Consider the following 21,884-nt stretch of genomic DNA (forward strand, 5'->3'; position numbering starts at 1 on the left):
GATCTAGAGCATTCTGTATAGACCAGGCTGGCCTCAAAACTCACAGAGATCCAGTTGCATTTTCCTCTCCAATACTGAGATCCAAGGCATTTGACACCTTACCCAGACCACAGGACATCTGCAAATCAAGGGCAGTCTTATGTGGTGGAACCCCACACATTGTGTACAACTAACATGGTTCTCCTAATCTGTGTACTGTGAGTGACATCCCGGTAGTTTGAAACTGACTGTGATGGTATTTAGACTAACTTGGATTAATCGTGGAGTGTTTGGTTGATTTGTCAAAACAGTCGCTGGAAGAAGTCTTGAGGCTGATGAGAGCTGAAAGTGTGCCTGTTTGGTTCCCACTGTAAGCAGAACAAAACTGACAAAATATTCTCCCAGGACTCAGTGGTGACGTCACTCAGCAGAGAGAGCCGGATCACTCTGGAGTGAACAGCTGACAGGCGCCTGAACTGTCCTCCTTTGCTTTCTTGTTAATGCAAATGAAGCAGCTGTGGGGCTTGCCTGCCAGATTACACTCATTAATCAGTTGCAACTGTGGGATGGCTGCAGGTACAAGAATTTTTGGGAAAAGTTAATAAAAAAAAAAAACCAACCCTGAGAAAGTGTGTGGAATTTGCCATAAAGTATTACAAATAAAATATGTATCACTAAATTCATTTCAATGTTATCTGTGCATATTTTGTGCCAGTTATTAAGCTGCACATTCCAGAAAGGTAATAAATGTTAGTTGCTTTTGCTGTTAGCATGGTAATAATAGCATCATCGCAGACACGGAGTAGCAGGCTAACACAGGAACGTGGAGAGTGCTAAGAGGAAGCATGACAGGTAGGTGCACGTGCTCCTAGGGGGAGGACGGGGCTGTGTGCTTAGCATGGACCACACAACATGCTCAGATGTTCATAGAGCCGACGGCATCCACTCATTCTGATGGAAAATGGAGGCCCAGAGTCAAGTTCCACCTCGTTGATACCTTCAGAAGGGAACAGCTGTGTGGCTACATTTAACAACGTTGGTGTAGGTATGGAAATGAGAGGACACTTGGGAGGCCAGGACTCCTTTATTCTGAAGTTCACCGGGAATGAGATACAATGTTGGGTTTAGCCAGCAATGGAGCGTCTGGTTTCAGCACACAGAGACCTGTGTCAAAGCAAGTCGTCCTGTGGGAATGTGTTTAGGAGGTGGGACTACGAATACACTTTAATGAGAGCAGACGTGGGAGAACGACTAAGTAAGTAGCTGTCTGGGAGGCTCTGACAAATGCCCAAGCCAAACAGGAAGCCAAGCTGCCTGTGTAGAACACATCACCAAAATGCCCATGCAGCAGCGTGGCTTTGTGAGGATAGGAGAAAATATTCATGAAGGTTAAGAAAAGATGGTCAGCAAAAGGCACTTCTAAACCACAGCCAGGGCCCTGGTAAGCAGGGCTGGAGACAAAGCAGAGATGGAGCCCAGAGGCAAGGAAAGCCGTGAGAAGGAGCCGGCAGCTCAGATGGGCTCTTCTCCAGGACCAGACTGGCGCCAGTGCACTTCGCCTCTTAAAGATCCTGCTGACAGAAACCCAAAACACGTCCGTGATGCTGGGGTAGGAGCAGGGAGAACATTCGCAAGCCTCGGTTGAGGAAGGGAAACTCGGACTATGGTGTTGTGCCCAGGGAATCCCAGAGCGAGAGAGACTGAGGCAGGATGATTTTGAGTTTGAGGCAAGCCTATGCTGTATTGTGAGACTCTGGAAAAAAATATTTGAAAAATATTGGAATCAACAAAACCTTTATATGAAATTACACCCAACACCTCAGATAATGCGTAGCCTCCGGCGCTTCTCGGTTTAATACCTGCAGCAGATAGGAATAACGGGCGCTGTGGGGGCTGTACTGGTTTTCTTTATTACACACTGGATCTGTCAACCCTGAAAAGACGAACACTTGGTGAGCCAGCGCCATCCAGTGGGGACCAGTGTGTGTGACAGCCTAGGTGTTCCTCCTGTTGGGAGTGTTAAAGTACTAAAGAAATGTATGAAAGTAAATTTATACATTTATAAGATAATAACTTTTGAAGACATTCCTATTTTCATAAAATATGACATGAAATAGATTTATTTTAAGCTCTGTGTCTTTGCTTTTAATCCAGTGAACACCAGCAGATAAAATCCAGAGAAGCTATTCTCATTCTGAGCTCAGCCTTGCTTCATAACCAGCTGCCCTTGAGTGTGCTGTACCGGACTCAGCCTCCCAAAATTGGAACCATAGGGGTGACTTCATGGTGTGAGTAGTAGTCTTTTGGGCTTGTTTGTGTGTTTTTGTTTGTTTTTAAAAGTCTGATCATTTATTTGTTACTTTTAAAGATTTCTGGTTTCTCTCACGGTCAAAGGTTTAGCATATCCTGATGCCCCCTCCTTGCCTTTCTTTCTTTGTTTCTTTCTTTGTTTCTTTGTTTCTTTCTTTGTTTCTTTCTTTGTTTCTTTGTTTCTTTCTTTCTTTCTTTCTTTTTTGTTTTGTTTTTGTTTTTTGTTTTTTTTGTTTTGTGAGACAGGGTTTCTCTGTGTAGCCCTGGTTATCCTGGAACTCACTCTGTAGACCAAGCTGGTCTCGAACTCAGGAATCTGCCTGCCTCTGCCTCCCAAGTGCTGGGATTACAGGCGTGTGCCACCATGCCCGGCTCTTCCTCCTTGCTTTTCTTAGTGCATTGCTTCTTCAGAGCAATATGTGGGCTTTTGTGTTGCAGGACTCGTGCAATAACAAGACCCCCGACTCTTGTGCGCCTTGTGGCCATCTTGCCCTCTTGGTTTCAGGGCTTTCTGACGACCTGTTAGCAAACATTTCAGAAAGATTGAAAAGCTTCAGATTCTGCAGTTCTTGGGGGCCCAGCTGTTGAGGCACAGCAGTATCTGTCTGTCCATGTTCACCCTTCACTCCCTAAGACACCCACAATTTCCAACAACACTCAGCCTCGCATTTCCGATACATCCCCTAGCAGACCTCTGGTTCTTCTCTCCAGCTCTCCTTGGTCCCCTGTTTACCGGCTCTCTGCAGAGGCTCAAGGCGCCTGGCTTCATGGGAAACCCTTGTTTCTCCTGCCCACCACTGCTTTGGGCTTCCTGTCTTAATCAGGGTTTGTATTCCTGCACAAACATCATGACCAAGAAGCAAGTTGGGGAGGAAAGGGTTTATTCCGTTTAAATGTCCACACAGCTGTTCATCACCAAAGGAAGTCAGGACTGGAACTCAAGCAGGTCAGGAAGCAGGAGCTGATGCAGAGGCCATGGAGGGATGTTCCTTACTGGCTTGCTTCCCCTGGCTTGCTCAGCTTGCTCTCTTATAAAACCCAAGAGCACCAGCCCAGAGATGGCACCACCCACAAGGGGCCCTCCCCACTTGATCACTAATTGAGAAAATGCCCCACAGCTGGATCTCATGGAGGGAATTCCCCAACTGAAGCTCCTTTCTCTGTGATAACTCCAGCCTGTGTCAAGTTGACACTGCCCGACCTTCCACCCATCTCCAGAGCATCAGCAGCTATGTCTGTGGCTGTGTGCTTCTCACGGAAAGGACGACACTTCCGTCTCTTCTCTGCGCCAGAGAGTGTCTACCAGCCAGTGGCTGGGATGAGGGCGTCCCAATTTCATCTTGGCAAAGCCAAGTGTCTAGAAGGTGCCACAGAGAAAGGACTATTTTTTCTTTGTCAATTGATTTTAGCATTTTCTTTAACCCTGTAGATATCTTAGTTTTTATATAGTTTATTTTAAAATTACTTTTGTGTGTATATGAGTGTTGGCTGCAAACGTGTATTTGCATCACGTGTATGTCTGTTGCCAATGAAAGCAAAAAGAGGGAGTTGAGTTCTCTGAAGCTGGAGTTAGAGATGGCTATGAGCTGCCATATTGATTAATTATCATGTCCTCTGCAAGAGCAGAAAGTACTCTTCACTGCTGAGCTGTCTCCCCAGGTCCAAAGAAACAATATTTTGAAGTGACCGTGATGCCATTGGCTTGAGATGACATCTTTCTCAGACACTGAATTATGTACATATTTTGCGTGTGGACGTGTTTTCTATGCCACTGGCCTATCAATGTATACCTGTTGAAATTCGTAGTATAGTTTTGCTAACCTGTCTTTCTCTATCCTGTTGTCTCTCCTCTCTTGGTTTACTCACCCATGTGACATTTGGGTGCCATGAGTCAGCTTCCCTTGTGTGCCTGCCTTGGGCAGGAGAACGCCTGTCTCAGCCTGGGCTTTGCTGCCACTGTTTCCAGCTAAGATGGTTATGACCAGGGTTGCAAGAAGCTGTGGTGTGCAGAACGAAATGTTTTCCCAGGTCGTCCCATTGTGATACAAGATGTGGGAAGCTGAGTAAACTGCTTTCGGGGAATCAATATTGCTTTGTTAAAATTATGGCAGCAGAGGGTGAAGTGAGAATAATAGAGCACTTATCTTCTTCTTCTTCTTCTTCTTCTTCTTCTTCTTCTTCTTCTTCTTCTTCTTCTTCATCATCATCATCACTGAGTTCAATGGAATTCTTTGGAGAAATTCCACCTATCTAAATTCATAAGGGGCCTCCTTCTTGAAATGGTTCCATGTTCTCTTCCTTATCCTGGTCACCAGGTAGTAGGCACTGCCTAGACTGAGAGATGACTTTGGTCCAATAGGCTCTGTGAATGAGCATGAACACAGAGGAGGGGCGTGGGGAGACAGAGAGACAGAGACAGAGACACAGATAGAGATTCTCACTTGTGTTATGTGTCAATAAACACATCGTAGGATGACAGCACCACTCTGTTAAGCATCCCTCTGATGTCTTGCCCACCACCATGAGTGTGAGGAATGTCTACCGAGCCTACAGCAGAGCAGCGGGGCGCTGCATGCACGATGCCCGCTGGACCGCAGGGCGCGAGATGCCCCATGTAGCTATCGAACCCACACAGAGAGGGAAGAGCAGGATGGTCGTCCAGGAAACTCCTGGTTCCTCACGAAGTGTTGGGCTCAAAGATCTAATTCCACCTAAACTGTTCTGTTTCTGGACGAGCCGTGACTTGAGGTGTTGCTCAGTGTTCCGAGTGCCGTGCCTGGGAGCTGCTTTTCGTGAGCTCTGACTATGGAGGGGTCTGCAGTCCAGTCCAGGGGACCAGACCCCGTTCCTGTCGGCTTTATTATTGATACTATTGTTCTCATTGTTTTAAGCATGTGTTTGTGTGCGTGTGCATGGTTGTACATGTGTGTCCTTGCCACAGTGTGCATATAGAAATTGGATAAAGTGCATAGGCATTTTTCTCCTTCCTCCGCATGGGCTCCGGGTACAGAACTCGGGGCCTCAGGGCCTTTACCTGAGCCATCACACCAGCTGTTCTCATCACTATGCCATCATCTCTCATGGGTTTCCTCTGAGGTAACATGTGCCAGGACTACCCTTCTTTTTTTTTTTGTTTGTTTTCGAGACAGGTTTCTCTGTGTAGCCCTGACTGTTCTGGAACTCACTCTGTAGACCAGGCTGGCCTTGAACTCAGAAATCTGCCTGCTTCTGCCTCTCAAGTGCTTGGATTCCAGGTATGCACCACCACTGCCCTGCCATGACTACCCTTCTTAAGCTTCAAGAATGTAACTGAATTTTATAGAGAAGGAAAGGGAAGACCCTCCCTGCTGACGTCAAGCCATGTAGACCTCCCTACCCTTAATAAAAAGGTCTGACCAAAATGTTTCCAAAAAGCATAGTTGAAGTTTAATGACCTAGCTCCCACCTGTAACAGCCAGTTTTATTGAGTTTATACTTGCATCTAGAGCATTTGAGGTGACTTACAAAGAGAGAAGGTGATTTTGAGTGACAATTTTGAAGGTCTCAGTTGGCGGTCAGCTGGCTGAGTGTCTTCAGGTATGTGAGGCAGCACACTGACGGGAACAAGGCAGCTTACCTCAGGGCAGCCCGGAAATGGAGCAGCCAAAGGAAAAGTCACAGGCCCTGGTATGCTCTGAGAAGATGCCCGACTGCTTTGACAGAACCTCACTTTAAATGTTTACAACTTCCCAATAAGGCCAAGTCGGAACCAACCTGTGACTCCGTGGGTGCCTGAGGAATAAAGATCCAAGCCTGACAATTATCCACTTCCTGATGGAATTGTGTGGCTCCCATTATTACCGTCCCACTTCTAGAAAACACCGTCTTGACATACGATGATTTGTTTGGTGGCTGATGGAACACAATGATTGCAGTGTGTAGAATTACAGGATTTCCCCACCTGAAAAGTTGTATGCATTTATTCTTTCAGAATACATACTGGAAATAAAAACTTCCCATATGAAAAAAAAAATCTTGGAGCAAGATGACTCGATTGGTAAAGCCCCAGCCACACAAGAAGGAAGGCCTGAGTTTGGTCCCCAGCACCCCAATTTAAGAGACAGAAGCTGGGTGTGGTGACAGTTACAGCTCCCAGCTCACATGAGTGAGTACACACAGCTGCTCTCTCACACATGTACACACTGCTGCACGCTCACATCTGCCCGCCCCCACTCTATTGGCCTCTGTTCACAGCATCAGTTTCTGAAGGCACAGGGACATATTAAAACCGTCATCGTTCGGTGAGTTTATACTTGCATCTAGAGCATTTGAAGCTTTTCATATTGACATAGGCTTGTTTTGTTTTCTTTTTTCAGTGTTATGATCTCACATTTAGCCCTGGCTATGGAATTCACTATGAAAACCAGGCTGGCCTCAAACTTACTCGGCAGGCCTGCCTCAGTCTCCCCACGGCTTGCTCAGCCTGGTTTCTTATAAACCCCAGGACCACTGGCCCAGGCTGGTAGCACCACAGTGGGTGTGGTCCCCCACATCAACCACTAATCAAGGAAATGCCCCACAAGCTTTTCCTACAAGCCAGTTTTATGGAGGTCTTTTGGGGCTTCCTTTTCCTAGATAAAACGTCGTGTGTGTTTAATTGACAAAAAGACTAACCAGGACAAACATCATCTGCTCTAAGACGTCAAACCTGCTTAAAACTTTAGTAATACTGCTTTTAGTACTGGGCTACTTAAACTTTTTCTCTTAGATAATGGTATATTTTGTTGAGAATAATTGTGCTGTCAGGTACAGGAAAATAAACATTAAACACTGATGCTATCTTCTCCTTTACATCTCTAATTTCCTGGGCTCATAATGCACTGCAGCTTGGCTGGTGAAATCAACAAGGGATGGTAAATTACCTGTCAGATTGATTTGTCTGTTCTGTTCATTATCTTTGGTGTAAATGCGGCGTGGTAACTGTGCATAAGTGCATCTTCTTGTGCACGTGTACACATACACATGTGCATGTGCGTGCCTGTATGTGCATGTATTTTAATTTCCAGGAATGTAGGATAGTAGCTGGAAATATCTCCTTGCAGAAGAACTCTTGGTATATATAGCCCAAAGCTGACAGCACGTATCCAGATCTCATGTTCAGAGCTGATCAAGTTTGCTTCTTTTTGCTTTGAGGGTTTCTTATGAAGTTATGGTCTCCTTTTCTAATTGTCACCCGTTTTCTCAAGGAATTCTGCAGCTAAGCATGAACACATTACTAGGCCAGGTACCAAACATGGCTTTCTCTGTTCCTTGGATAGTTGAACTTGGAAACCTCATAGTACAGTGTACTCAAAGGCTTCCTAAAGCACCAAATAGAAACTATAAAGCAACTCCATAATAACTAAGGGTCTCTTAAAAACTTTAGGCAACAGTGCCTTTGGATGCAGAGATAATGACATATTTTGAGAAATTTTTGTTCTAAGGTTATTCAGCCTAAAATGAGAGTCAGCCTTCTGTTACAGTAACACAGTGCTTGATGCCATCAACTTATAAAGAGTGAGGTTTACCTTTGTGTTTTCGAGGTTTCAGCCAATGGTGAAGTCACGTTCTGGGGCCTATATGAAGCATCCCATAACATAGGACCTGTGGTGGCATCCAGTTCTTCTCCTGAGACAGAGAATGGGGAACCATGGAGTCATTGCAGATGTCCCCTCCCCATAGTTTTGGGGCTACCCTCTTTCGTTGATGTCGCTGTACTTTTAAGGAAGGCGGGAATCATAAGCACAGGATTCCTGTGCCTCTCACAGATCAGGGCCTCTCACAGCGGTCTTTGACTCCAGTTCCGGGGATCTGACTCCTGTTTCTGACTTCCACAGGCACCAGACATGTCTCACAGACAGACATTCTGGCTAGAAACCCATATGCATAAGTTAAATAAATTTTTGAAAATGGAATTCTAAATGTCATGGGGCAGAAGGTGGAGGCCTCAAGCTTTGCAGAGGTTTGGCAAGAAAAAGTAATTCCCTCTTGCTAAGATGTGACCATTTCAGAGACTTTTGTGTTTATTTTTCTTTGATTCTTTTTAATCTACCCTGTTACATGATTTCTGGTCAGGACAATAATGACTGAGTTTTAACTCAGGCCCTGGGTGGAGATGTGACTCTAAACTGTAGAGAGGTTAGAAGACTGTAAAGACAAACTCTTGTCTACTCCAGTATACATGACAGGAAAGTAGGAGGGGGACGTGTTGTGTGGGGCACAGGGGAGTAGGAGGGGGAGATGTAGACACAGTCGTTATACACATTTGTGAAATCGCCAAGTAATAAATACATTTTTAAAATTATTTTATTTATTTACAATCCAGCCATTGTCCCCCACTTGGTTCCCCTTCCCATAGTTCCTCATCCCATTCCTCCTCCCCCCTGTTTCTGAGAGAATGCTCTCCTTCCCACCACACCTTCCCCTTCCCTGGGCCCTCAATACATGTGCCAGGGGCCTCAGATCCATTCATGCCTGGCTCGGTCTCTGGGAGCTCCCTGGGGTCTGGGTTAGCTGAGACCGCTGTTCTTCCTATGGGGTCGCCCTCCCCTTCAGCTTCTTCAAATCTTCCCCTAATTCGACCGTAGAGTCCCCGACTTCAGTCCAATGGTTGGATGTAAGTATCTGCATCTGTCTCAGTCAGCTGCTGATTGGGCCTCTCAGAGGACGGCCATGCTGGGCTGCTGTCTGTAAGCACATTCTAACACCAGTTATAGTGTCAGGCCCTAGTGCCCTTCCATGAGATGGATCCCAAGTTAGGCTGGTCATTGGACCGCCTTTTCTTTAGTCTCTTCTCCATTTTGGTCCCTACAGTTCTTTCAGACAGGAACACTTATGAATCAGAAATTTTGACTGTGGGAAACCTCAGTATGAACCTCGTATTCTTCGAGGCTGCGTGTTTCCATTCATTCGGCTGGCCCTCTGGGATTCTCTCTTGTCCCCCCTCTCCCCACTGATCCTGTTCCCCTTAAATGAAATTATTTTTAAAAATTCACTTATATTTATCTACCACAGGAAGCAAAAAGCTACGATGGAATTAAAACTAGGGAAAGCTATTTTCTATAACTTCCTATTTTCTTTTGTGAGTTGTGAATAAAATGTGATTGATAATGAGAGTATAAAGTCCAGAGTGGCCGTTGCGGTTGTGTAGAAAGAAGCTCACTGAGATGCATAGCTCACTGGGAATGGCGTCCTTAAAGTAGCTGTGCAATGTGTTTATTTGTGAGTTAATAAAAATAATGTTATTATATTAACCCCCCAAACCATTAAGGATTAAAATCTACTGATGTACATATAAATGTCTGTGTATCTGTGTGTGTTCACACATAGAGACCAGAAGAGGACATTGGATCATCAATGCACTGTTAATTTGTGAGCCAAACAGCTCCTCGTTAGTAGAGTGGTTAGCATCCCCGCCTGTCACGTGGGAGACCGGGGTTCAATTCCCTGACGGGGAGGTTGTACAGTTTAGGGAGGAAATCATTTGAAATGTAAATAAAAAATATTTCGAATAAAAAAAAATTGTGAGCCAAGTTTCCAGTTACCAAATTTCTCAATCTTTTAGGACTTGTATTTCTTCATAAGTAGGCACTGATAGAAATGCCTCTTCACAGCTTCAAGGACAAGGACTGATGAGGTGCTATGCATAGAGAACTCTGCATAAGTGCCTGGTTTATAATGTGTCTGGCGTGACCAAGCTGTTTAGCAAAATTACCCCGGTTACAATCCTAAAACAATATCCTACACTTTCTGTGTCCCTGTGTTTGTGCACAGGCATGTGGAGGCTAGGGACCAATGCCCAGTGCCTTTCTAGATGGCTGTCCACCTTAGTTTTTTGAGACAAAGTCTCTCTCTGAACCTAGAGGTCATTGAGCTAGAGCGACTGGCCAGAGAGCTGCATAGAGCCTCCTGGGTCTGCCTCCACACTGCAGCGACAGCACATGCTTTTGAAGATCCAAACTCAGGTCCTCACAGGCATACAGTAAGGACTTTCATAGGCTGAACCATCTTTCTAGTCTTCGACTCACACACACACACACACACACACACACACTGTATTTTCTCCTTTGGGAGGAATTCAGTAAGATAAGAACTTTCTTTTTTCTTTCTTTTCTTTTTTATTGAAAAATGAAGTAAAAACATTTTATGATAAAATTGAAGATTTACATGGAAAATATTTCCGATAAAATAGAAGAGATACACGTTAAAATTGACATTTTTCATGGAAAATTAAAGAGTAAAATGGTAGACATAAAGATCATTGCTAAATTAATTGAAAAAGGAAGTAGAAACATTTTATGATAGAATTGAAAATTTACGTGGAAAATATTTCTAATAAAATTGTAGAAAAATATAGAATAATGTTAAAAATTGAACATTATCATGAAAAATTACACAGATAAAATGGTAGGCATAAAAATATTTCTAAGTTGATTGAAAGTGGAATTATAAGAACCCAGATGGCTCAATGTTTAAGAACATTGACTGATTTTCCAAAGGTCTTGAGTTCAAATCCCAGCAACCACATGGTTGTTCACACACACAAAAAAGAAAGTGGAATTATAAACATTTTCTGAAAAAATTGAAGATTTACATAGAAAATATTTCTGATAAAATTAAAGAAATACATAGAAAAACCTGTTAAAATTGAAGATAATCATGGAAAATAATACAGTTAAAATGGTAGACATAAAAACATTTCTAAATTAGTTGGAAGAGGAATTACAAATATTTTTTTGATAAAATTGAAGATTTACATGAAAATACTTGTTAGTCTATGCCTTTTTATTGAGGAATTGAGTCCATTGATGTTAAGAGATATTAAGGAATAGTGATTGTTGCTTCCTGTTATTTTTGGTGTTATTTTTATATTTGTGTGGTTACCTTCTTCTGGGTTTGTTAGAAGAAGATTACTTTCTTGCTTTTTCTAGTATGTAGTTTCCCTCCTTGTGTTGGCATTGTCCATCTATTATCCTTTGTAGGGTTGGATTTGTGGGAAGATATTGTGTAAATTTGGTTTTATCATGGAATATCTTGGTTTCTCCATCTATGGTAATTGAGAGTTTTGCTGGGTAGAGTAGCCTGGGCTGGCATTTGTGTTCTCTTAGGGTCTGTATGAGATCTGCCCAGGATCTTCTAGCTTTCATCGTCTCTGGTGAGAAGCCTGGTGTAATTCTGATAGGTCTGCCTTTAAAAGTTACTTGACCTTTTTCCCTTACTGCTTTTAATATTCTTTCTTTGTTTAGTGCATTTGGTGTTTTGATTATTATGTGCCGGGAGGACTTTCTGTTCTGGTCCAGTCTGTTTGGAGTTTTATAGGTTTATTGTATGTTAATGGACATCTCTTTCTTTAGGTTAGAGAAGTTTTCTTCTATAATTTTGTAGAAGATATTTACTGGCCCTTTAAGTTGTAAATATTCACTCTCTTTTATACCTATTATCCTTAGGTTTGGTCTTCTCATTGTGTCCTAGATTTCCTGGATGTTTTGGGTTACAAGCCCTTTGCATTTTGCATTTTCTTTGACTATAGAGTTAATGCTTTCTGTGGTATCTTCAGCACTGAGATTCTTTCAAATATCTCTTGCATTCTGTTGTTGATGATTGCGTCTATGACTCCTGATTTCTTTCCAAGGTTTTCTATCTCCAGAGTTGTCTCCTTTTGTTATTTCCTCATTGTCTCTACTTCCATTTTTAGATTCTGGATGGTTTTGCTCAATTCCTTCACTTGTTTGTGTTTTCCTGTAATTCTTTAAGGTATTTTTGTGTTTCCTTCTTAAGGACTTCTACCTGTTGACCCATGTTCTCCTGTATTTCTTTAAGGAATTTTAATGTTTCCTCTTTAAGGGCTTTTACCTGTTGACCCATGTTCTCCTGTATTTCTTTTTCTTTTTTCTTTTTTAAGATTTATTTATTATATATAAGCACACGGTAGCTATCTTCAGACACACGCTAGAGGAGGGAGTCATATCTCATTACAGATGGTTGTGAGCCACAATGTGGTTGCTAGGATTTGAACTCAGGACCTTCTGAAATATAATCAGTGCTCTTAACCACTTAGCCATCTCTCCAGCTCCCTCCTGTATTTCTTTAAGGGAGTTTTTATGTCCTTCTTGAAGTCCTCTATCAGCATCATAAGATGCAATTTTAAATCCAACTCTTGCTTTTCCAGTGTGTTGGGGTATCTGGGACTTGCTGTGGTGGGAGAACTGGGTTCTGATATTGTCAAGTAGCCTTGGTTTTTGTTGGTAGGGTTCTTGCGCTTGCCTTTCACCATCTGGTTATCTCTGGTGCTGGTTGGTCTTGCTGTCTCTGGGTGGAGCTTGTCCCTCCTGTGGGCCTGTGAGCCTGTGTCTGTACTCCTGGGAGACCAGCTCTCTTCTGGCAGGTTCTGTGCACAGAAGGTTGTGCAGCCACCTGGCTCCCTGGTGCAAATGGCAGCTGGAAGACTTCCGTCCTAGCTGCTCCACTGATTGTATGCCTTGTGCCAAGAACTTTTTTGTGTGTGTGATAAACACGTACTACATAGATTTTACCATTCTCGCCATTTCAAGTGTCCATTTTCGTGGCATCAAGTAGGTTCACGATATTGTGCAGCCTCATCTCTACCCTGCTCTAGATTTTATCACCCCACTTACTACATCCTAACTCCTCACTCATCCCCCTGCTCTTGATTACCTCTGCTACATTCTGTGCCAGTGAGTACTGACCCCTCACGTAAGTGGACTCATGCAGTCTACCGATTTCTTCATTTGATATCGTGTGGCCAGTCCCATCCACATATTTAAACCCCCATTCCATTTTCTGCCTAATTTATATTCTTTTGAGAACATACACTACATTTTCTTTATCTGCATGTTTGTCAATAGATGTCTGGATTGGGTCTGTCTGTTGAGTGTTAATACTGTTCTGAACATTGGTGGGCAAGTAAGTACCTGAGTCCCTGCTTTCAGTGCTGTGAGGGGCAAACCTCAGAGTGACACTGTCAGTCTATGATGTGCTGTGCCGGGCATCAGGCATGCGTTCTTTGAAATCACCCTTTCTGACATGCACTTCCAGGGCCCCTGGCCTCTCCCAGCATAGGTCCTCTCTATAGTCAGTCTTAAGCAAACCCAAAGGTCCGAGTACCAAAAGCATAGTCTCTAGAGTTTTGCTATTGGGAGGTGCCAGGTACTTCAGTGGGTGGGTCCTATCGAGAGGACCTCTGGTCTCTGGGAGCGTGGCTTTGAAGGGGAAGGGGATGATAAGACACACTTCTTTCTATCCACAAGATGAGAAGTTTTGCTCTGCCTTGAGTTCCTACCACATTGTGCGGCCTCATGGTGGGCGGGAAGTGATAGTGTTAATTGATCCTGGGCTGGCACTCCTAGAAGAAGGAGCTGGAAGAACTTTTTATAGGCTAATTAGCTCAAGTATTCGTTATGGTGCTGAAAACTTGACAGACATGCTGAAATTGTGTCCTCTCTGAGGCAGTGATTCTCTGTGTGCTGCTTCAAGGCACCTGCCAACCCGGCAACCACTTCGTCACAGCTTCTGTGCATCTCCCAGGAGTCTAGCAGCATGTGCCTGGAGTCTACACCTAGCATTGTGCACTTTTCAATCTGCATCAGGGCTTAGAGAGCCTTCAAGGAGCCTTTAATATTATTAAAAATACAGGGAGGCTGATTGGCCCACGACATTTGGGGAAACATGTTCAGTTCTATTCTTAAGTTTGTCAGGCTTTGTTAGGGCCTTACTGCTGGGGGGAAAAGCCCTCCAGGCTTTGATCTCATGCCACTAGGCATTTATTTTGGATCAGGAGGGTGAAGAAAAAGCCAGAAGTTTGCCATCTTTATTGTCTACCCCGTCCTCTCCTTACCCCATCAGGAATCTGCCATGGTCATTTCATTGGCTCACATCTAACCTTTCAGGATCATCTGTGCATTCCCATGGTTTGGAAAATTGTCAAAACAGAGTTTGCCTTTCTAAACCAAATGATGTTTACCTTCAGCAGGCCCTGGAGCCTGGGAGTCCAGGCGTTTGCATTGTTACCGAAATGCAAACAGGAGGGCGGCTGCCACTGGCTGCAGAGGACAGGTCCAAGGAGCCATGTTCAGAAGTGCTCCCCCTCCCCCCACCCCTCCTGCTCTCCTCCCTTTGTGCCCACAGACCTGGAAGCCAGTCCCAGAGGTTGGCCACCACCTATTCTCTGAAGCATCAGCACAGCCTGCAGGCTTGCAGAGCCAAGCACTCCACGGACAGTTCTAATCAATTATGACTTTTGTGTGCAGTAGATGAAGGTGTTAGCTTTTATATGATTCCACTACAGATCAGCATGGCATTTTTGACCTGCTCCGTTTCCAACCTGGGCTGGTTCGCCCTTCCTTAGGCAATGCAGTGCCCCCATCCCCCTCCTAGAAGGTCACCATATTAATGCCAAACTTAGGGTGGACACAGGATTGGCATAGAGCACTTCAACCCAAAATTCCTGGACTCAAGCGAACCTCCGATCTCAACCTCCCTAGTTGCTAGAACTACAGGTACGTGCCACCTCGATGGCATTATATTTTATAACCATAGGTGCCAAGCTAAACTACCGAGTTGGAGCCGGAAGCTTGCTCTGGAATTTTCCCCCACCAGGCATCACTACTTTAAGTTCTGAACTTTTCAAGTTTTGCCTCACTGTCACTTCAGAGAGGAGATTTCAGAAGTGTGGCCACACAGCAGACGCTAGACCTGGGACATGCTCTGCTTTGGAATTGTCTAGCCTTAGTTTTGCCATGAACTGGTGGCAATAGTGATTTCTAGAAAGTCGGCCTCCTGCAGGGCTTGCAAACCTATAAGCATCAGCACTGGAGAGGGTGAGTTAGGAGGGGCCTGAGCTTGAGCCGCTGTGGGCTGCACATTCAACCCTTCCCTGAAAACAAAATAAAGAAAAAGCCGGGTGGCACTTGGGAGGCAGAGGCAGGCAGATTTCTGAGTTCGAGGCCAGCCTGGTCTACAGAGTGAGTTCCAGGACAGCCAGGGCTATACAGAGAAACCCTGTCTCGAAAAACCAACAAAACAAAACAAAAAGGAAGAAGAGGAAGATGAGAGGTGAGGACTAGGGAGAAAGTGGGAGAGAGGATGGGAAGGGAGGGGAGGGGAATAGTATCTAAACAGAAAGAGTGTTTTATTCTGCAAAAGTCCAGCATGCTGGGGTGTACCATCTACAAAGATGGAGACCCCCAAGTGAGCTCCAAGACCCAATTTAAAGCACATTAGGGGAATTCAGGGGAGGGGGTAGGTCACCTCTATCTTAATCTGTTGGATCTATCTCTACGGACATTCCAGAACCATTGCTGGGGCAGGAGGGACTGGAGACGGCTGCTGACCCTCAGTGGCAGGGCAGCTTCTGAGGCCTGGACTTGCCCAGTTCTTGGAAACAGATGTAGGCGTAGTCTCCTGAACTGTCCGTTTGAAGCCTGTGTCATGGAGTCAAAGAGAAAGAAAGGAAAGGAGGGGAGGGGAGAGGAAGGGAGGGGCAGAAGGGAGAGGAGGGGGAGGAAAGGGGGCCAGGTAAGCAAGACCGTTCCAGGAAGTCTCAGTTGTGGGCGCAGAGACTTACATAAACTAGAGCGATGGAAGGCTACCCTGTGCCCATTTTATAGATGAGTCATCGCAGCTCTCAGCCAGGTGTGTTGATCCCACGTTTCCCTCCCAGCTGCAGGGACCGGTGGGCTGATTCTGCGGTGGGGCTGGGGCTGTTTATTCCTTTTGAGATCTAACAAAAAGCAGTGAGCCTAAGTGTGCTATCCCAGAGGCTCTGGAAGGGGAGGGGTCTGATTCCCGGAGGTCCTGCATCACAGCTGACCCTCAGCTTGCTGTAGGTTTTGTTCTGCTCTTCCTTGGTATGCGGGTGCACTGGCTTGCAGGAGCCTTCCTGAAGAGGGCCTGTTGTTGATTTACAAGGCGGGCCTCCCGTGCGCATAACTTAAAGGGATCTGTCACCCTCGATGGGCTCCCACAGCTCTCACAGCTGTGCACAGCGGCAGCTGCCTCCCTGACTTTGTTTGGTCTCCTGCTTTCCTTTTATCCTGCAGCCCTGGGGCCGGTCTGCTCCAAGCACCTTGATTGGTGCTGACTGTCTCCTGCCCACCCACTGCTTTGGATGGTCCATGAATATACAGTGTCTTACATACAGTTTAGATTAGCAATAGTGGGCCAGGGCTGTCCATCAACAGTGAGTTGCGGGTGGCAGCATTAGCTCTTAAAAATCACAATCGACTCTCCAGGTGGCCTTTTAAGTTTGTGTGGGGGATTTCCTGCTCATCCATAAAGCAGGCCAGAGCACATATGCATGTGTGGCCTCTAAGGATCCCGAGCTAGAGCACAATTCTCAGGCTGGAGGGAATCTGGCTCTACACACACACACACACACACACACACACACACAAACTCCTCCCCCTCCTCTCCCCTCTCCCTCCCCATTCTCCCTTTTTCTCCCCCCCCCTCTCTCACACACACACACACACACACACACACAGAGAGAGAGAGAGAGAGAGAGAATCACATGTAGCAGTGCCCAGTGCCCAGAAGAAGGAATCTGATCCCTGGGACAGGATTTACATACAGGTGATTGTACATTGCTCTGTGGACACTGAGAACCAAAGCATCCACCAAACTCAGGGCCTCAGCAAGAGCAGCAACCTTGAGTGAATTCTCTTGTCCCTGAAAATGACTTTCTAACTCCTGAATTTAATTTCTTCGTCTGGAAAAATGAGATGTGAGAGTGCACCCTCGTGAGGATCATAAGATTGTGGGGGGGAAAATGTGGCGAAGATGCCCATATCCTCTCTCAGTGTCAGCACCTGTGGCTAAAGTAAAAAAAGAAAAGATTTTATCATGTCTTTGGTTCAAAGCTTCAGTTGGGGAAGGAGAGACTCTGGGGCTCACACATACTGAAAGAACCCAGCGTGGGCCTCGGCAGTGGGACCACAGTCCCTCAGATTTCACTCGCAGGTTTTATGGGAAAGTTTTGTGGAGCAAATCCTCTAAGCTAAAACATTCCATCTTGGAGAGAGGTGCCTGAAGACACAAGATGTTCTAAAGGGCGGTGGACCAGTCCATCCGTCTGGGAAGGTCTTTAAGCTCAGAAAGGAAACCATTCAGAAGCTTCAGGCAGTCCCTGAAGCTGACCTGATGGATTAGGTCTCTTCCTCCCCAAGTATATAAGCGGTGAGACTTCTGGGAGACACTTAGGCAAGCTATCTGTTTGTCTCAAGGAGGCTTAGAGCAGACCAGCCACAGAAAGGATCGGAGACTCACGCAGCTGCCTGGAAGAAGAGATGTAGAGCTCCCTGCACGTCATGCGGTGACTGAGGGTCCAGCTTTGGTATTTCCCATCCTGGGGTGGGCCTTGGGGATGCAGCCGTCTTTGAGTCATCTCTGTTCGCGTTCCTCACCCACACTCCTATAAGTAGTGCTAATAAAACTCATTCGTTCATCAAGATGGATTTTGGTGGCATCCTGACTTTGGTTTACTATTGAGTTTCTATATGGAGTGAATACTTCCCCCCTGCTTGTTTTTAGTAGAACATCCTTTTCCCTGTGTCTGCTTCAGTTTTGTTCCTTCATGAGTCTGCCTTAGCCTTTCACCTGTGTCCACTTCAGGAAAACACTCCCTCATGTGTTTGCCCCAGCCAAACACCATCCAACACAACTGACTCTCCAAAGAACCCATACGTTTCCACTTCAGACATTGAAGAAGGAAGCTTCATCCTTCGCCTGCTGGCCCTCACCTCCCTGGCAAGTCCGTTCCCTCAGTGGCATTACAGTTTAATTCTTTAGGATTCCATCATACACTGAAGGCCGACTAAGCCAGCCAGCCGTGTGGACTGAGTAACTACTAGATTCTTGGATCTTCCATTCTTAGCCAGTTATTGTTGGATTAGCTAGACCACAGTCGTTCTAATAAATCCTTCCTGTGTGTATGTGTGTGTGTTTATGTATTCATTCTGTAAGCACCCCGACTAATACATGAATATGCATAGAAAGAAGTTGTTGAATAGCTGAAGAAACAAATATTAGAATCTGCAGTGTGAAGCAGGAGAGCTGTCACATAGCCTGACACATTTCCAACATGATTCACTTATGACATCTGGTATATTTCATTTAAAAATGAACTGTGCCAGAAGGTGGTGGCACACACTTTTGATCCCAGCACTTGGAAGGCAGAGGCAGATGGCCCTGTGAGCTTGAGGCCAGCCTGGTCTACAGAGCAAGTTCAGAATAGCCAGGCCTACACAAGAAACCCTGTCTTGAAAAACAAAACAGAAAAAGAAATACATTCTGTTTCTTAAGAAAGATTAACCTATTTTTAAGTTTTATGTGCATGGGTGTTTTGCTTGCATGTATGTCTGTACACCACATGTATGTCTGGTGCCCAGGGAGGCCAGAAGAGGGCATTGGATCCCCCGGAACTGGAGTTATAGATGGGTGTGAACTACCATGTCAGGGCTGGGAATTGAACCCAGGTCCTCTGGAAGAGCAACATGCACTCTTAACCATAAAGTCATCTCTCTAGCTGCACCAAGTACGTGCTTGTAAGCCATTGAAAGAAAGATAACTAAAGGACATGTATTTTCAATAATGACAAGATCAATGCAGAGTCAATGTTTCTGTTACTTTAAGGAAATAACTGAGAGAATTAGCTTACAAGAGAAGGAGACTTATTTGGGGTCATAGTACGGTCTCAGCTGACACTGCTGCTTTGAGCCTGTGGATGGACCTTTGGTTTGTTTACTTCATGGCCAGGAAGAGAGTGACAAGGCCAGGAAGAGAGTGACAAGGCCAGGATGCACCATCTGCTTCCACGGCATGTCTGCGAAGGACTTGGAGGGTTGGTAATAGGTCCTACTTTCTAAAGGTTCCACTGTAGAGGGAATCTCTTATGCACTGTGTAGAAGCATCACCTGTCAATAAAAATCCTCTGGCCAATGAGCTGAGGCAGGGTTAGAAGGTGGGGTATATGAAAGAGAGATTGGGATTATGGGATAGAGTCTGGCACAAGGAAAAGATTCTCCCTAAACGCTGATGAAGACAGACTGGTGACAGAGCAGGAACCTGAGGAGAGGTAACTAACACAGCGCATGCCTTACACTAGTTTAAATGGGATAACGGAGTTATGAGCTAGTGGAAACGAGTCAAAGCTATTGGTCTCCACATTTACTCATATATAAGAGGTCTTAAAGAGTTGTTACATTAGGGACAAAGAGGCCAAGCAGAAAAGCCTGCCTCTACATACCACTATTTCAACTAGCATCCCAGGAATCAAGATTTTAACTAATCTGCCCTTGAGAGACACTTATGGTGACAGCTGCACAGCAGCCGTCCATGACCTCCCGGGTTCGAAAAACCTCTTCGTATCTGGGTGTCACTGGTCCCCAAGCCTGCTCCATTCAGGCTGGAGCGAGAATTGCACTGAAGACGATATGGATTTCGTTTGGACTACCACAAGAAAGAGAGAAGCTCGGGAAGCCCATGAATGTTCAAAGATGGCCAAAGAAATGACTGGCCTGAAGGCTAAGCGCTGTGCCGAGAAAATACAAATGAAAAAGACCATTAAGAGGCATGAAAAGAAAAAAAAAGATGCATGAAAAGAGAAACACCAAGCAGATGATGATGAGAAGACCCCGCAGGAAGCAGGCCCTGCCTACCTGCTGGACAGAGGGGCAGCCTAGAGCAAAAGTGCTGTCCAACATGACTAAGCAGAAATGAAAAGAAAAGGCGGGAAAATGGGAGGTCCCTCTACCCAAAGTTCATGCCCAAGGAGAAACAGAAGTATTGAAAGTTATTCGAACAGGAAAAAGAAAAAAGAAGGCATGGAAGAGAATGGTACTAAAGTCTGCTTTGTTGGTGGTGGCTTTACAAGAAAACCACCTAAATATGAAAGGTTCATTAGGCCAATGGGTTTCAAAAAAGCCCATGTCACACACTGAGCTGAAAGCTTTCGCCTGGCTATATTTGGTATGAAAAAGAGTCCATCATTCCCATTATATACAACCCTGGATGTGATCACCAAAGGTACAGCTATTGAGGTGAATGTGAGTGAGTTGGGCCTCGTGACGCAAAGAGGCAAGGCTATTTGGGGAAAGTCTGCCCAAGTTAACAACAATCCTGAAAACGATGGGCACAGAAATGTCTTGCTGGTTTGACAGTGATGTCCTACAAGTCATTCCACTCAATACCAAAGACTACACAGTCAGGAAAACACCATCGCTGGGATCTTTCTGAACTACCAAGCAGCCTTACCCCATGTGTAGTCAGTCATCAAGTATTTATTAAATTGTAAAGGAAAATGAAACACTGCTCAATTTAGAAGAAGGAGGAGGAGGAGGAGGAGGAGGAGGAGGAGGAGGAGGAGGAGGAGGAGGAAACACATTCCTGATACTGTAAATCCAACCCCAAACCCATGGCTAGGGAGTTCACAGGTTCCAGGGATGAACCTACAACTGTTAGTTTGCCAAATGGACATAGTATTAAACTGACCTCTAAATTCTTTCTTCTCTACTCATAGAGTACTGCCGGTCTCAGACTCCATCAGAAAAGCACAAACACAGAGACTCAGAACTAGTCAGAGTTTGAAAATAAGCATCTGTGTAGTCTGTGGGCTTAGATTTTTTTTTTAAATTAATCATTCTATTTGTTTACATCTCAAATGATATCCCACTTCCTGGTTACCCCCTCTACTAACACCTCATCCCACATCTACCTTCCCCCCTCCCCTTTTCCTGTATGAGGGTGCTCCCCCCTCTCCCACCCCACTGCTCTAGCATCTCCCTACTCTGGGGCATCAAACCTCCCTGGGACCAAGGGCCTCCCCTCCAATTGCTGTCAGGCAAGGCCATCCTCTGCTACATATGTATCTGGAGCCATAGATCCCTCCAGGCACACCCCTTGGTTGGTTATCTAGACTCTGGGAGAACTGGGTAGTCAGGCCAGCCTATGTTGTTATTCTAATGGAGTTGCAATCCCCCTCTGCTCCTTCAGTTCTTCTGCCTGCACCCCCACCAGGTTTTCTGAGTTCCGTCTGATGGTTGGCTCCAAGCATCCGTGTATGCATTGGTCAGTTGCTGACTGGACCTTCCCAGGAACTGTCACACTTGGTTCCTATCCCCAACAACAGTGTTGGGTTTGGTGTCTGCAGACATGATGGATCCCCAGGTGGGGTCATTCCCGGATGGACCTTCCTTCAGTCTCTTCCATCTTTTGTCCCTGTTCTTCCTTTGGACAGGAATATTTCTGGGTAGCCCCATCCCTCAACCAGGGGCTGTGCCTATCTACTGGAGGTGACCTCCACAGATTCTATCTCCCTCTCCCTTCTCTGTGCATTCTGGCTAAAGTCAATCCTGTTGGGTCCTGGGAGTGACAGGGAGTATCAGGTGTCTGGGGCCCTCCAGTGGCTATCCCCTGTTCCTCATCCTCCCTGCTATCTATTTTTATTCGATTTCCTAACCCTCCTGTCCTCCTCTCACATCTCCTTCCATTTCTGCTACTGCCACCCTTATCTCCTCCTCCTCCTTTCTCTCTCCCTTGTCCCCCCTCTCTTTCCACATCTCACA

The 21,884-nt window shown here is 45.4% G+C and overlaps 1 pseudogene; it reads left to right on the forward strand.

The window, feature by feature from the left end:
- Window positions 1-1,447: 1,447 nt before the first annotated feature.
- LOC127664581 (ribosome biogenesis protein NSA2 homolog) lies at window positions 1,448-20,477 on the forward strand (annotated as a pseudogene).
- Window positions 20,478-21,884: the final 1,407 nt, after the last annotated feature.

The sequence above is a fragment of the Apodemus sylvaticus genome, chromosome 14 (assembly GCF_947179515.1).
Source record: "Apodemus sylvaticus chromosome 14, mApoSyl1.1, whole genome shotgun sequence".
NCBI classification, from domain to species: domain Eukaryota; kingdom Metazoa; phylum Chordata; class Mammalia; order Rodentia; family Muridae; genus Apodemus; species Apodemus sylvaticus.